The sequence below is a fragment of the Rhinopithecus roxellana genome, chromosome 7 (assembly GCF_007565055.1).
Source record: "Rhinopithecus roxellana isolate Shanxi Qingling chromosome 7, ASM756505v1, whole genome shotgun sequence".
NCBI lineage: Eukaryota > Metazoa > Chordata > Mammalia > Primates > Cercopithecidae > Rhinopithecus > Rhinopithecus roxellana.
The window spans coordinates 138,649,192-138,662,312 of NC_044555.1; the positions used below are offsets into that span (position 1 = coordinate 138,649,192).

The 13,121-nt window shown below is 38.4% G+C and overlaps 1 protein-coding gene across 1 annotated transcript in view; it reads right to left on the reverse strand.

Moving 5' to 3' along the window:
* Positions 1–12,875, reverse strand: part of GABRA3 (gamma-aminobutyric acid type A receptor alpha3 subunit) — a 338,987-nt gene extending 326,112 nt beyond the window's left edge. Inside the window, exon 1 of the mRNA XM_030934036.1 lies at positions 12,669–12,875. The gene's annotated coding sequence lies outside the window, so the exon portion shown is untranslated. The remainder of the gene's footprint in view (positions 1–12,668) is intronic.
* Positions 12,876–13,121: the final 246 nt, after the last annotated feature.

Genomic DNA, 13,121 nt, shown 5'->3' on the forward strand with positions numbered 1-13,121 from the left:
CAAATCAAAATCACAGTGAGATACCATCTCATGCCAGTTAGAATGGCAATCATTAAAAAGTCAGGAAACAACGGATGCTGGAGAGGATGTGGAGACACAGGAACACTTTTACACTGTTGGTGGGAGTGTAAATTAGTTCAACCATTGTGGAAGACAGTGTGGCAATTCCTCAAGGATCTAGAACTAGAAATACCATTTGACCCAGCAATCCCATTACTGGGTATATACCCAAAGGACTATAAATCATGCTACTAGAAAGACACATGTACCTGTATGTTTATTGTGGCACTGTTCACAAATACTTAAAACCAACCCAAATGTCCATCAGTGATAGACTGGATAAAGAAAATGTGGCATATATATACCACAGAATACTATGCAGCCATAAAAAAGGATGAGTTCATGTCCTTTGTAGGGACATGGATGAAGCTGGAAACCATCATTCTCAGCAAACCAACACAACAACAGAAAACCAAACACTGCATGTTCTCACTCATTAGTGGGAGTTGAACAATGAGAACACTTGGACACAGGGAGGAGAACGTCACACACTGGGGCCTGTCAGGGGGTGGAGGGCTAGGGGAGGGATAGCATTTGGAGAAATACCTAATGTAGGTGACAGGTTGATGGGTGCAGCAAACCACCATGGCACATGTATATCTACATAACAAAACTGCAAGTTCTGCACATATACTTCAGACTTATAGTATAATTTTTAAAAAGAAAAGAAAAGAAAAAGAAAACAGATAGATGGTTTCCTGGAATTGTAGGTAGAAGAAAAGAATTGACTGCAAAGGGGCCCAAAAGAATCTGTTATAGTAAGGGAAATTTTCTCTATCCTTATTGTGGTGGCACTGGTGGTAGTGGTTACACAATCATATACATGTGTCAGAACTTAAACGGTACACTTACAAAGGGTAAGTTTTATGCTAATTATACATTAATAAATCTGACTAAAAAATAAAGTTGACTGGGACTAAATCTAATATGTAAGAAAATTATCAATAAATTTACCAACCTTCATCAAAGGTTGCAAAAAGTCCTAAATAAATGCCAAGATATAACATATTCATAAATAGGAAATCTCTGTCAAAAGGATGTCAATTCTTCTTCAAATCATTCTACAGATTCAATATAATTTCAAGGAAAAAAAACACTACTTTCTTGTAATTTGATAATTTCATTTTAAAATTAAGGTAAGTGAGGAAAGGACCAAAAATAAGATGATCCAGAAAAAAAAAGAAAAGTGGTGTGAGTGTGGATGAAGGCAGTGAACATTAACTTGACTTTACAAATATACAAATATCAAATTCATTATAAAGCATTTGTAAGTAAAACAACACAAGTGTAGACAAATAGATTAATGAAACACAATAGAGAGCCTAGAAATAGACTCAAACATGTATAAAAATTAGGCAATGTGGTAGAATTTGCGTTCTAAACTAGTTGTGTATAAACGACATTTAAAACAAATAGTATTTTACATGGAAAAAAACTGCTTAATATTTTACATTACATACAAGAATAAAATCCAGATGGATTAAAGAACTAAATGTAAAGAAAATTTCTTGAACTCTTCAACAAAATTTTGGAGAACATTTTTTATGATCACATTATCAGTAATATCTCTTAAAGCATGACACAAAAAGCACAATTCATGGAGGAAAAGATTGATAAACCTGACATGAAAATTTAAAACTTCTGTAATGATAAAGGACCCCATAAACAAAATAGAAAGCGAAGTAACATTATAGAAGCAGATATACGATATGTATATCTCAAAAATAATTAGTATCCAGAATATATAAATAAGTCTTACAAATCAGTAAGAAGAAGCAACTGAATAGAAAATTAAGCAAATGTGAGTGGCCCTGAGTGTCATGTTTGGAGGGATGTGGAAAGGAATGAAACAGGGGCTAGACACAAAGAAAGTTAAAGGTTATATATAATGTTTTATTTCTTTTATTAAAACATATCAAAAACCAAAACGACAAAATGCTAACCATTGTTCACTCTAGTAGTATGTATGTGGTTACTTGTTCATTGTTTTGAAAGACTCTCTGAGTTTCCCTTAAATTTCCAAAATAAAAAAAGGAAAAAAAAAAACAAGAAAATAACTTGTAAACTATAAATTTATAATAATAAACTTGAGCAAAGTAAAAAAAATAGAAGTTAAAATTATAAATACTAATTTTCTGCATAATCGATTAACAGAAATAATGGTAGAAAGATCCCCTTCACAAAATTAAGAGCATAAAATAAATGTTACTGCTATCCATTCTATACAGATAAATCTAGGCTTAGAGAGGCCACACAGCTAGTAAGTAGAAGAGCTGAGGTAATAAAAATTATTTTAAAGCTACAACAATATTTAAACTTTGTAACTAGGACAAGAAGAGACAGACTAAAAGAAATGAAGAATAGATAAATTCCAAACAGTATCTACTACATATATTACAATTTGTATATATTACAGAACTGTGGGAATGAATGAATTATTCAGTGTTTGGTGCTATGAAACAATTGGCAGGGAAAACAATTTAGAAAATTACCTCATACCACACAGCAAAATAAATTTCAGAGGGATTAAACATAAGCAATAAAAACTAAAACAAAATTCATTCAAGCACTTATCCAATTTTGAATGAGGAAGAAATTCTTAAACACGAATTCATCAGAAGAAATTACAAATGAAAAGATAAATATAATTACATAAAATTAAGATTAGTGTGCATAAAAGTCTATTTAAAATGTAAACTTTTAAATTTAAACATTTAAAATGTAAGTGGGAGAATTTTTCCCTACATTTGACAGAAAAAGGTCTAATGGGTCAACTAAATATACATTGCCCATAAAAATTGTAAAAAATGTAAGTTCTTAATGGAAGATGTACAAAGATCAAAAATAGATGTTCATAGAAATGAAACAAAATTGATCAAAAAAGTATTCAAACCATCATTCTTAGCAAACTATCACAAGAACAGAAAACCAAACACCGCATGTTCTCACTCATAGGTGGGAACTGAACAATGAGATCACTTGGACTCGGGAAGGGGAACATCACGCACTGGGGCCTATCATGGGGAGGGGGGGAGGGGGGAGGAGGGGGGGAGGGGGGAGGAGGGGGGGATTGCATTGGGGAGTTATACATGATATAATTGATGAATTGATGGGTGCTGACGAGTTGATGGGTGCAGCACACCAACATGGCATAAGTATACATATGTAACAAACCTGCACGTTATGCACATGTACCCTAGAACTTAAAGTATAATAAAAAATAAAAATAAAAATAAAAAAAAAAGAAAATCAATCTCATTATAATAAAAGAAACACATATTAAAATAGTAAGGTACCATTTTACCCCCATCAGATTGGTAAATATTTTAAAAGAATGACAATAGCCAGCACTGTCATAGGTGTATGAGCAGTAATCAACAATCTTATATAGTGGAACACCTTCACATATATATCAAGAGCCTTTAAAAAGTTAGTATCTTCAGACCCAGTAATGCCTTTCATAAAAACTCATCTTAACAATTCATTCAACAAACATTTACTAAGTATCCACAATATGTCAGACCTTATTGTAGGTTCTAAGGGATATAAGGGTGAAGAAAATGGAGAAAAAAATCCCCATGCTTGAGGGACTTACACCCTAAAACAGGAATCCAGACAATAGATGTAATGTATCTAGTCTCTTAGGTGATGACACAAGCCAAAGGTTTAAAAAAGTAAAGCAAGAAAGGGGAAGAGTAAGTGTTGGAAAAGATGGGTTTGCATTTTTATGTGAGATCGTTTAGAATTCAAATGTGACATTTGAATAAAGATCTAAAAAGGTGAGGTTCAAAGAAGCAAAAATAATTTAAATGATCAATATGTGATCTGTCATACAATTATAGTAGAAATTGAAAACTGAAAAGTATGCAGCTATTAAAAATTGTTTGAAGGCTGCTGAACGATGTGGGGAAATGCTCACAATATAATACCAATGAAAAAGTCAGACCAAAAGACTGGATTAAGAAAATGTGGCACATATACACCATGGAATACTATGCAGCCATAAAAAAAGGATGAGTTCCTGTCCTTTGTAGGGACATGGATGAAGCTGGAAACCATCATTCTCAGCAAACTATTGCAAGGACAATAAAACCAAACACCTCATGTTCTCACTCATAGGTGGGAATTGAACAATGAGAACACTTGGACACAGGAAGGGGAACATCACAGATTCCTTTTCATATTATCTCTGTATATATCCTGTCAGTGTATCTCTCTGGAGAACCCTGATTACAACAATGACATTATAGAATAATCATGTAATATAGAATGAGGCAAACTTGAGTTTGACCTTGAACCTTGCCTCATTTTAGCTGCACCATAAGTTATGTATCTTCTGGGAGTCTTGGTTTCTTCATGTATAACATGAGTAAAATATTTACTTGATTGGGTTGCACCAAGAAACAAACAGGATAATATGTGCCAAGCACCTGGCACATCATAAAGTGCTCAACAAATGCACAGTAGGTGCTGTCAGTGCCTCCCCTCAACTAGATCTCCTCAGCCCTACCATTTCAGTGCACTCCAACCCAACTCCCAACCACCAGCATATGCATTTCCTTGCCTTTCTCCTCCTGCTGCAGCCTGCTTTCCCACCAAGAAGGCAGGCTGAAATGCCAGGGAACAAATGCTCCCTGGGAGCAGCCCTTGGCAACTAACTATAAGGGCCAGTATGTAAAGACCCTGCTCCCTCGACGCCTGAGTGGGATGGCTTTGAGCTGTATGGTTTATACTGTTCCCAGAGGTTCTCCACTGGGACTAAGCACCAGTCCTCCACACTGATGGCTGGCTTGTGAAATGCCCTTTCTTGGCTGTGTTGCTTCTCTGTCACTCTTCTTCATGCTTCTCCCCATGATCCCTCTTTACCTCCTAAACTACAGTAGTCCTCCTTATGGAGATATGTTCTGAGAACCCCAGTGGATGCCTGAAACTGCAAATAGTACCAAACCCTAGATATACTGTATTTTTTCCTATACAGACATATCTATAATTAGGCACAATAAGAGATTAACAACAATTACTTCTAATAAAATAAAACAATTATAACAATAAAAAAAGAAAAAGTCAGATCAAAAATAGTACATATAAGATGTGATTCCAATTATATAAACACAGAAACACATCTGAAAGGAAATACAGCAAGCTATCTCTGGACTAGGGATTTAGAGGTGATTGTTTTTTTTAAAAAAGTCTCCTCATTTTCAAAATTTTCTGTAATGAGGTTGTTTTACTTTTATAATCAGAAAAAAAATTTAATGGTAGATATTACAATCTTAAGGTATATTAGAAAATATACACAATTTTTTTTTTTTTATTATACTTTAAGTTCTAGGGTACATGTGCATAACGTGCAGGTTTGTTACATATGTATACTTATGCCATGTTGGTGTGCTGCACCCATCAACTCGTCAGCACCCATCAATTCATCATTTATATCATGTATAACTCCCCAATGCAATCCCTCCGCCCTCCCCCCTCCCCCCTCCCCATGATAGGCCCCGGTGTGTGATGTTCCCTTCCCGAGTCCAAGTGATCTCATTGTTCAGTTCCCACCTATGAGTGAGAACATGCGGTGTTTGGTTTTCTCTTCTTGTGATAGTTTGCTAAGAATGATGGTTTCCAGCTGCATCCATGTCCCTACAAAGGACGCAAACTCATCCTTTTTTATGGCTGCATAGTATTCCATGGTGTATATGTGCCACATAGAAAATATACACAATTTTTTAAATGGAAGTGCTAGCCATTCATGCTTAAAGTACTGGGTCCCATTTTGGATATCACACATTAAGAGGGATACTGAAGATGGAAGTGTCTACTGTAGAAATTTCTAAAAATATGTATCACATAAACTCAAGAACTAGCAATATACAGACTGAAGAAAAGATGAGAAGAAGAACAACAATGGTTAAACATTTGAATGGCCATTATGAAGAAGGGGAATAGCAATTATACAGTATTGCTGTTGCTCCAAGGTGCAAGACCAATAGGTTGAATTCAGAAGACAGATTACAGGTCAGTATGAAGAATAACTTGCTAACAACCAAGCTGTCTATTATCTGGTGGTGTTAAGCAACCCTTCCTGAAACCATTCACACTGAAAATAGATGACCATATGTACTGGGTGATAAGACTGCCATTACATGATTGTTAAGGGCCCTGCCATTTCTGAGCTCCTCTTGCACTATTTTGAAAAGTTATTTTATGCTATGGTCACTTACATAATTCCATCTCCATCCACCTCCCCTTCCCTTCAAAAATATATATAATACTTGCGTTTTTTAAGAAATCAGTTTTTAAAGAGAAAAGTACCCTTCAAAATATATGTCCTGGAGATTTTTATTCCCCCTTCTGTGTATATTCAGCAGACATATTTTGTGCAGACATCAATATGTTTAAAATCATGCTTTTAAGTATAAAAATGCTTTTATATTACCAACCAGTGTTTCCCTTCACATATATCTTCCCCCCAGGAAGAGACTACCTGGACCATTACATTTCAGAATGAGATAATCACCTTGCGCATATTTAACAGTATCATGCCCCATCTTATTCTCAGTGACTTTAGTTTATTTCAAACCAGCAGTAATAGAAATATCACCTAATATCCAACTTTACTATATATTTTACAATATAGTCAGTTCTTTCCTTAAATTTGAGGACAGTTCACAATTTCGGTCACCTCAGGAATAAAACAAGGAAGCTGCATTTCAACGACCTCTTCTAAAGTCTGTGAATACTTCCACCAAAATTATCAACCTTCAGAATTCTGTATAAAGTTATTAGTGTTGCTTATATAAGTGACCGAACCTGAGCTACCTGCACAGAACCGTGATAACACAGTATAGAGGAGAACATGAACTATAGAACCTCACAGCTTGGAGGGTCTTTGTAAATATCTTAATAGATTCATGTCAGTCACCCTGTTCAAAACCCTTTTCCAAACCTCCCCCCACATTATTTTACAGATATGGAAACAGGCTCAAACAAGACAAGTGATACGTCAAAACAAACCGAGTATCCAAGTCAGGACTAGGCTATCAGAAATCCCATTTTAAGAGGGATTTTTAATATCAAATTCCTCATACTTTTTATCAAGTGCCTCTTCCTATAAATTGCTGAATTGAGAGAGTTGGAGGACCTGGGAAAGGCACTGGGTCTTTGTGAGTTTCAGTTAAGCCACACGACATATAACCTAGTTTTTAAGTAAGTCACTGCTCCTGTGGACATGAGCCTGGAGGGACCCTTACCTTCCCTTACTGTTGCAGCACAATCATCTGCCAAACATTTGCAAAATGGGTATGCATCATCCAGCTGAAGTGTTGGTAAGCACTGTGACCATCAGAGTGGGAAGGACTGTTATAAACCAGATATCATTTTTCACTACTCAACTCTGTTGTGAAGTTTAATAATGGTGACCACACCTTTCTTCTTAAAGCGGTACATTTTCCTCTACATATGAATCACAATTTATGACTATATAGTTCAGTGGTTTGTCGAATAATGTCTATCTCACTACCTAAACCATGAGCCCAGGATGGCAACAACTTTGTCTGTTTTGCTCACCATTATATTCTCCATGCCTAGTAAATGGTATGTATGCAATAAATAAATTAGAAGGTGCCTCTCCTCTCTTAGCACCTTCAAAACATACTCTTCTAATTTTCCTTCCATATCTCTGACTTTTTCTCCTTTGTAGCCTTCACATAAGGGTCATCGTTTTCCCCCATATCCTAAAAAAAAAAAAAAAAAAAAAAAAAAAAGTATTCTTCAAAGTACCACCCTTGAATCTCTTTTATTCTATTTCAAGTATTGAGAGGCAATGACTCTCAAATCACTCTCTCCAATTGACTTCTTTCCAGAGTTCCAATCCCATATTTTCAAATGTGCTCAGTACCTTTCACTGGACTACAACAATATTACTACTTGTGTGGCCCCAGGCAAACCAAGTCACTCACTCTGTCAAGATGGGTTTGCTCATCCCTAAAATGAGGGAGTTGCATCTCTTTTACATGTAAAGTCCTAATTCTCCCATCTAGCATTCAATATGATTTATAGTCAAGCCCTCCACCTATCTTGCCAAACACATCTCACGTAAATATTTCTGCATACACTTTACTCCAACACAACTAGCCTCTGAATAGAATACCTTTCCCATCCCCTAATTCTGCATACTCAAAGTTTGTCTAATCTTCAAAGCTCATTTCAAATGCCACTTCCAGGAAGGTGTCTTTGATCTCCTTAAAGCCCTTTGCTTCTCTTTTATGGGTGTAGATCTCATCTCCTAATACTATAGTTGTTTGTATACTTCTTCTCTTTCCTACTTGACTGTGTCATCTTGGAGGGCAGAGGCTATTCCTAAATAATCCTGTATCTCCCACATTACCTTTGGTTCATCATAGGCACTTAGTAACCTTATACTGAACAGATTCCATTAAGCCATGTCAGTTATCCTGCTCAAAGCCCTTTAATTAGTCCCACTCTTTCTAGAATAAAGACCAACAGCCTTCTAATGGCCCACTCCAGCAATCCCTTCAAAATAAAATTGAGATACCAAGTAACTCTCTGAAGTAGTCAAGTTGGATTTCTATCCACTCTAAGAAATTTTTAAAATGGGATGAATCCTGTTTCCCCAATACAGAAGAAAGCCCAAATTACCTTTCCTTTATTGAATGTATGGCCCCACAACTAATGTCTAATGGTTCATTCATTTACTTAAAAAACATCTGTTAAGCACCTACTCTATGTCATACACTAGGCTAAAGGCTAATGGTATAATAAACTGAACTGATACAGCCCCTTACCCACTTGGAATATATAACTGAAAGTATAATTTGTAGAAACTCTAAGGACATTAAGAGTTTCAAGAAAAAACAAACATTTTATCTGTCACAACACATAAACAATGCAACTTTGTGTAAATGTTGAATTCTTCATTAAAGGAGATATTTAACTGTAGAGTAAAAGATCATCTGAGAGGTGATTTAGAAATTAAAGCTGGGTGTAATTTGGGCCTCTTAAATTAGGTGGGCAGGTAGCCTAGACTAGTGCACTCAAAATGTAGCCCGCCAATCAGTGCCTGTCTGTGAACTTTTATTACCAGACTGTAATGACCAAAGTACAGAAGTCGAGGGTAAGCACTTAGAAAATGTTACAGCAATTTGAAAAAATCATTTTATGTCTGTAGAATCTAATAATACAAATGTGGGCTTATCTTTCATATGTCTTTTCTTTCATTTTCTAGTAATTCATGGTTAATTTATTTTACTAAATTAACAGTCTTCTGTGATGGATTAGGAAAAGACAAACAACAACAATAACAACAGAAAACATTTTCCTTCACTAGGGGAGTTTGACCAGCACTCTACTAGAGCTTTGCTACTTGAAATGTGGTCAGTGGAACAGCAGTTTCAGGATCACCTAATATCTTGTTAAAATGCAAAATCCAAGGCCCCTGCTATAGACTCTCTGAATCACAATTTGCATTTTGACAAGATTCCCAGGAGATATTTTTACACATTAAAGTTTGAGAAACACTGGCCTAACGATTTCTGATGCCTCTCATAACTCTGAAATCTTATAATTTACTTTAGGTAAAGAATTTCAGAGTTCACCCTTAGAGACACAGTCCACTTCAACATCTTATAGATGGAAAAACTGAGGCACATGGAGGGGAAGTCATATGTCCAAGATAATTGGCAAATCATCAGAGCTAGGAATGGAACCCAAATTTGCTAACAGTCAAGTCAGTGTTCCATTCTAGCAACCGCATACTCACCCTTTTCCACCCAGTCCCTCTGTATTGTATCCCCTCAGTGATGTAATTATTCCTGAGGTGTTTTCTGATAAAATAGCTTATTCTTCTACCTTCTGTATACTGTATGAACCTTGAACTACCAGTATTTCAAATGTGCTTTTCTTTATGAAATTAGAAAATTTCATAATTTTCTTTATGAAAATTCCTGCCACTCAAATCTTCCCACATGCCTATTGTCTGGATGCCATACAGACATTCTGGGGGCTTTAGAAGGACCAGTACTAATCAATTTCTGGTCTTTAGGAATATGAAAGCGACCTTCCTTGCTCCCAACAGTCCAGTTGACACCAGATATCAAACTCATCCAAGGAAGAGAACATACACTATCAGGGCTGTTTTAGAAAACTCCGTAGGGTCAATTTGTGACTAACAAACAAGTGGGCTATTAGGCCATATTAAAAATAGTCTAGGCCCCGCGTGGTGGCTCACGCCTGTAATCCCAGCACTTTGGGAGGCCGAGGCAGGCAGATCACGAGGTCAGGAGATCGAGACCATGGCGAAACCCCGTCTCTACTAAAAATACAAAAAATTAGCCGCTTGGTGAGCACCTGTAGTCCCATCTACTCGGGAGGCTGAGGCAGGAGAATGGAGTGAACCCGGGAGGCGGAGCTTGCACCAGCCGAGATCGCGCCACTGCACTCCAGCCTGGGTGACAGAGCAAGACTCCATCTCAAAAAAAAAAAAAAAAAAAGAATAGTACAATTTCCAGCATAAAGTAAATGATAATCCTTTACTCTGTGGTCTTATTGGATCCAAGAGTTAAGAGGGAGGCATGATTGCTGTCTTCAACTAACTGAAGAACTATTATTAAGAAAAAGCAAATTTGTTCCCGACAGTCCCAAAGAACCAATGAATATAAGTTACTGGGAAACAGATTTTGGCTTATAATGGGGAATACTTTCTGACAATCACAGTTGCACAATGACACAAAGAGCCATGTAATGAGCTCTCTATCACTGCAGGGAGTTCAAATAGAAATCAGTCAACAAATTGGATGCTTAGGATAAATTCAAGAACTGAGTAGAGAAATAAAGCTTAATGACTGACCTTTTGGGTTCCTTCCAGTTCCAAGGTTTTAGTATTCTAAAATTTTCGGCACAGAATAACTCCAAATGCTCAGGAAATAAGAATAAGGTCTGTTTTTAAAAGGCGCAGTTTGGAGCATGTTGGGTGGATGAGGCTATAAAAAGTGAAGTACGATTTTCAAGGAAAGCAAGCTGACCAATGAAAGTCTTTCGTGCAGCCCCTTCCAGAAATCCAGGTGAAGCCTGGCTCCAGGCTAAGTTCCTGTTACTCTACACAAAAGCTAGGCCACTACTTTCCAAAACGTCTTGCCAAGCCACACTGTACCTGTTGTATCTACACTTGCCTAACAAAGGTGCATAATTCTCCCCAAGAAGGCAGTAGTGCTTGATGGTTAAGACCATGGATTCTGGAACCAGGTTGCCAGTGTTTTAATTTCCAACTGGGACATTTAATTGCTCTGCAATCTTGGACAAGTTGCTTAACCTCTCTGTGCCTCAGTTTTGTCAGTAAACCAAAGATAATGATAGTGTCTGTTATTCAATGCACTATTCTGACACAATAATCTAATGAAGTAATACACACTAAACAGGCCAGAATTCAAAATATACTACATACTCAATAATGTTAGCAATTAGTATTAGGGATGCCATAATTACTACCACAGGCACAGCAGTGTCACTCACTTAGAAAGCTCCCATCAAACAATTAGATCCCTTCCCCTACCAGTTCAGAGGGGCTATACTACAAGAGCCTCAATCAGTCTTTGCACAGCTCCAGACAACCAGAACTTGCTGACTCTCAATAAGCCAAATTATTCATACTAGTAATCCTACCTCATCACCCTGCTTTTCATCAATCCAACAGCCACCCTTCCCCCAGTCCTCTTGCTCATGCCACCCGCAGCCACAGTTAGAGGAGCAGCAAACTGGGAGGCCAGTTCCAGACAAACCATCAGGTGTTTCCTCCCTTCCAAGGACACAGCTGGACTTAACATGATGCCTATGAGTGGGATGGGGTGGGGTATCTGAATCTCTGATCTAGGATGTCAACTCAACTACCTGGAATTGAGGGTGGGCAAGCAATGGAGCTTCTCTCAGGGAAACAAGGCAAACCTCCCAAGTTTGTGGAGGAAGTCAGGCCCAACCCCACAGCGAGCCCCTTAAAGGAAGGGGGTAGGGCTCAATCTGCTTTAAAGGAAGCAGTTATTTACAACTTTCTACTCACTTGCATGTGGGGGAGGTAATGGGGAGATGGCGAAAGAGGCTGCAAGGTACCCTCCTTCTTTATTTCCAGCAGTGAGAAGCAGCTGCGGAGAAAGAGTTAAAGAAGGGAGAAAGCTCCAGCCATTACTCCATCCCTGGTGCCTAGAGCTGTCTGGGGGGTCATGACAGTGCTGTCTGCTTTGGCTAGGGGCCACTCCGTGGCTTTCTGCAGCAGCTGCTGGGGCCCCCCAAGCAATTTGCAAGGTCAATGCTGACCTGCTTCCAAAGAGGAACAAAACAATTCACTGACAATGAAGCAAATCACGCACATACCACATCGCAACCCCCCTTCCTCAAATCGGGTTTTACCCCAGTGTCTCCCTGCTCAGATGCCGCCTCTGGGCTTCCACCAGCCCCACTGGGGAACCCAGGATAGCATCACAGCTGCAGAGCATGCCTCGCCTCCCGGCCAACCCAAGGAGACTCTCAGTACGGGGGAGAGATGCTATCGCTAAAAGAGACCTGAGCTTGGGGGAGGGGGAAGAAGGAACATCAATGTTTCTTACCGAGCTCTACAGTCTGAGCGGAGAGGAGAGAAGGATGAATGAACTGAAACAAGTTGGAGGTTGAGCCCTGACAGAGCTCGGCTTCTGGCTTCTTCTTCTCTCTCTGGGTCTCTCTCCTGGTCCCTCTCTCGGTCTGTCTCTCTGGTTTGCTCGCTAGCTTGCTTGCGCGCGCTCGCTCTCGCTCTCTCTCTCTCTCTCTCGCTCTCTCTCGCTCTCTCTCTCTCTCTCTCTCTCTCTCTCTCAATCTGCCTCCCTCCCTCTCTGTCAGTTTCTCCCTCCCCTCCTCCCCTCCCCTTCTCCCCTCCCCCTTTGCTGGCTTTAGGTTCACCACTGGTGCTTAGCACGCGGCTGTGCTGGGGCTGTGAATACAGCACTTGCAAGGCTTTAGATGTGGTTGTTTTACGAAATACTAAAGTAGTATTTTATTCCTTAAAGCATCCAACAGAGAAATAG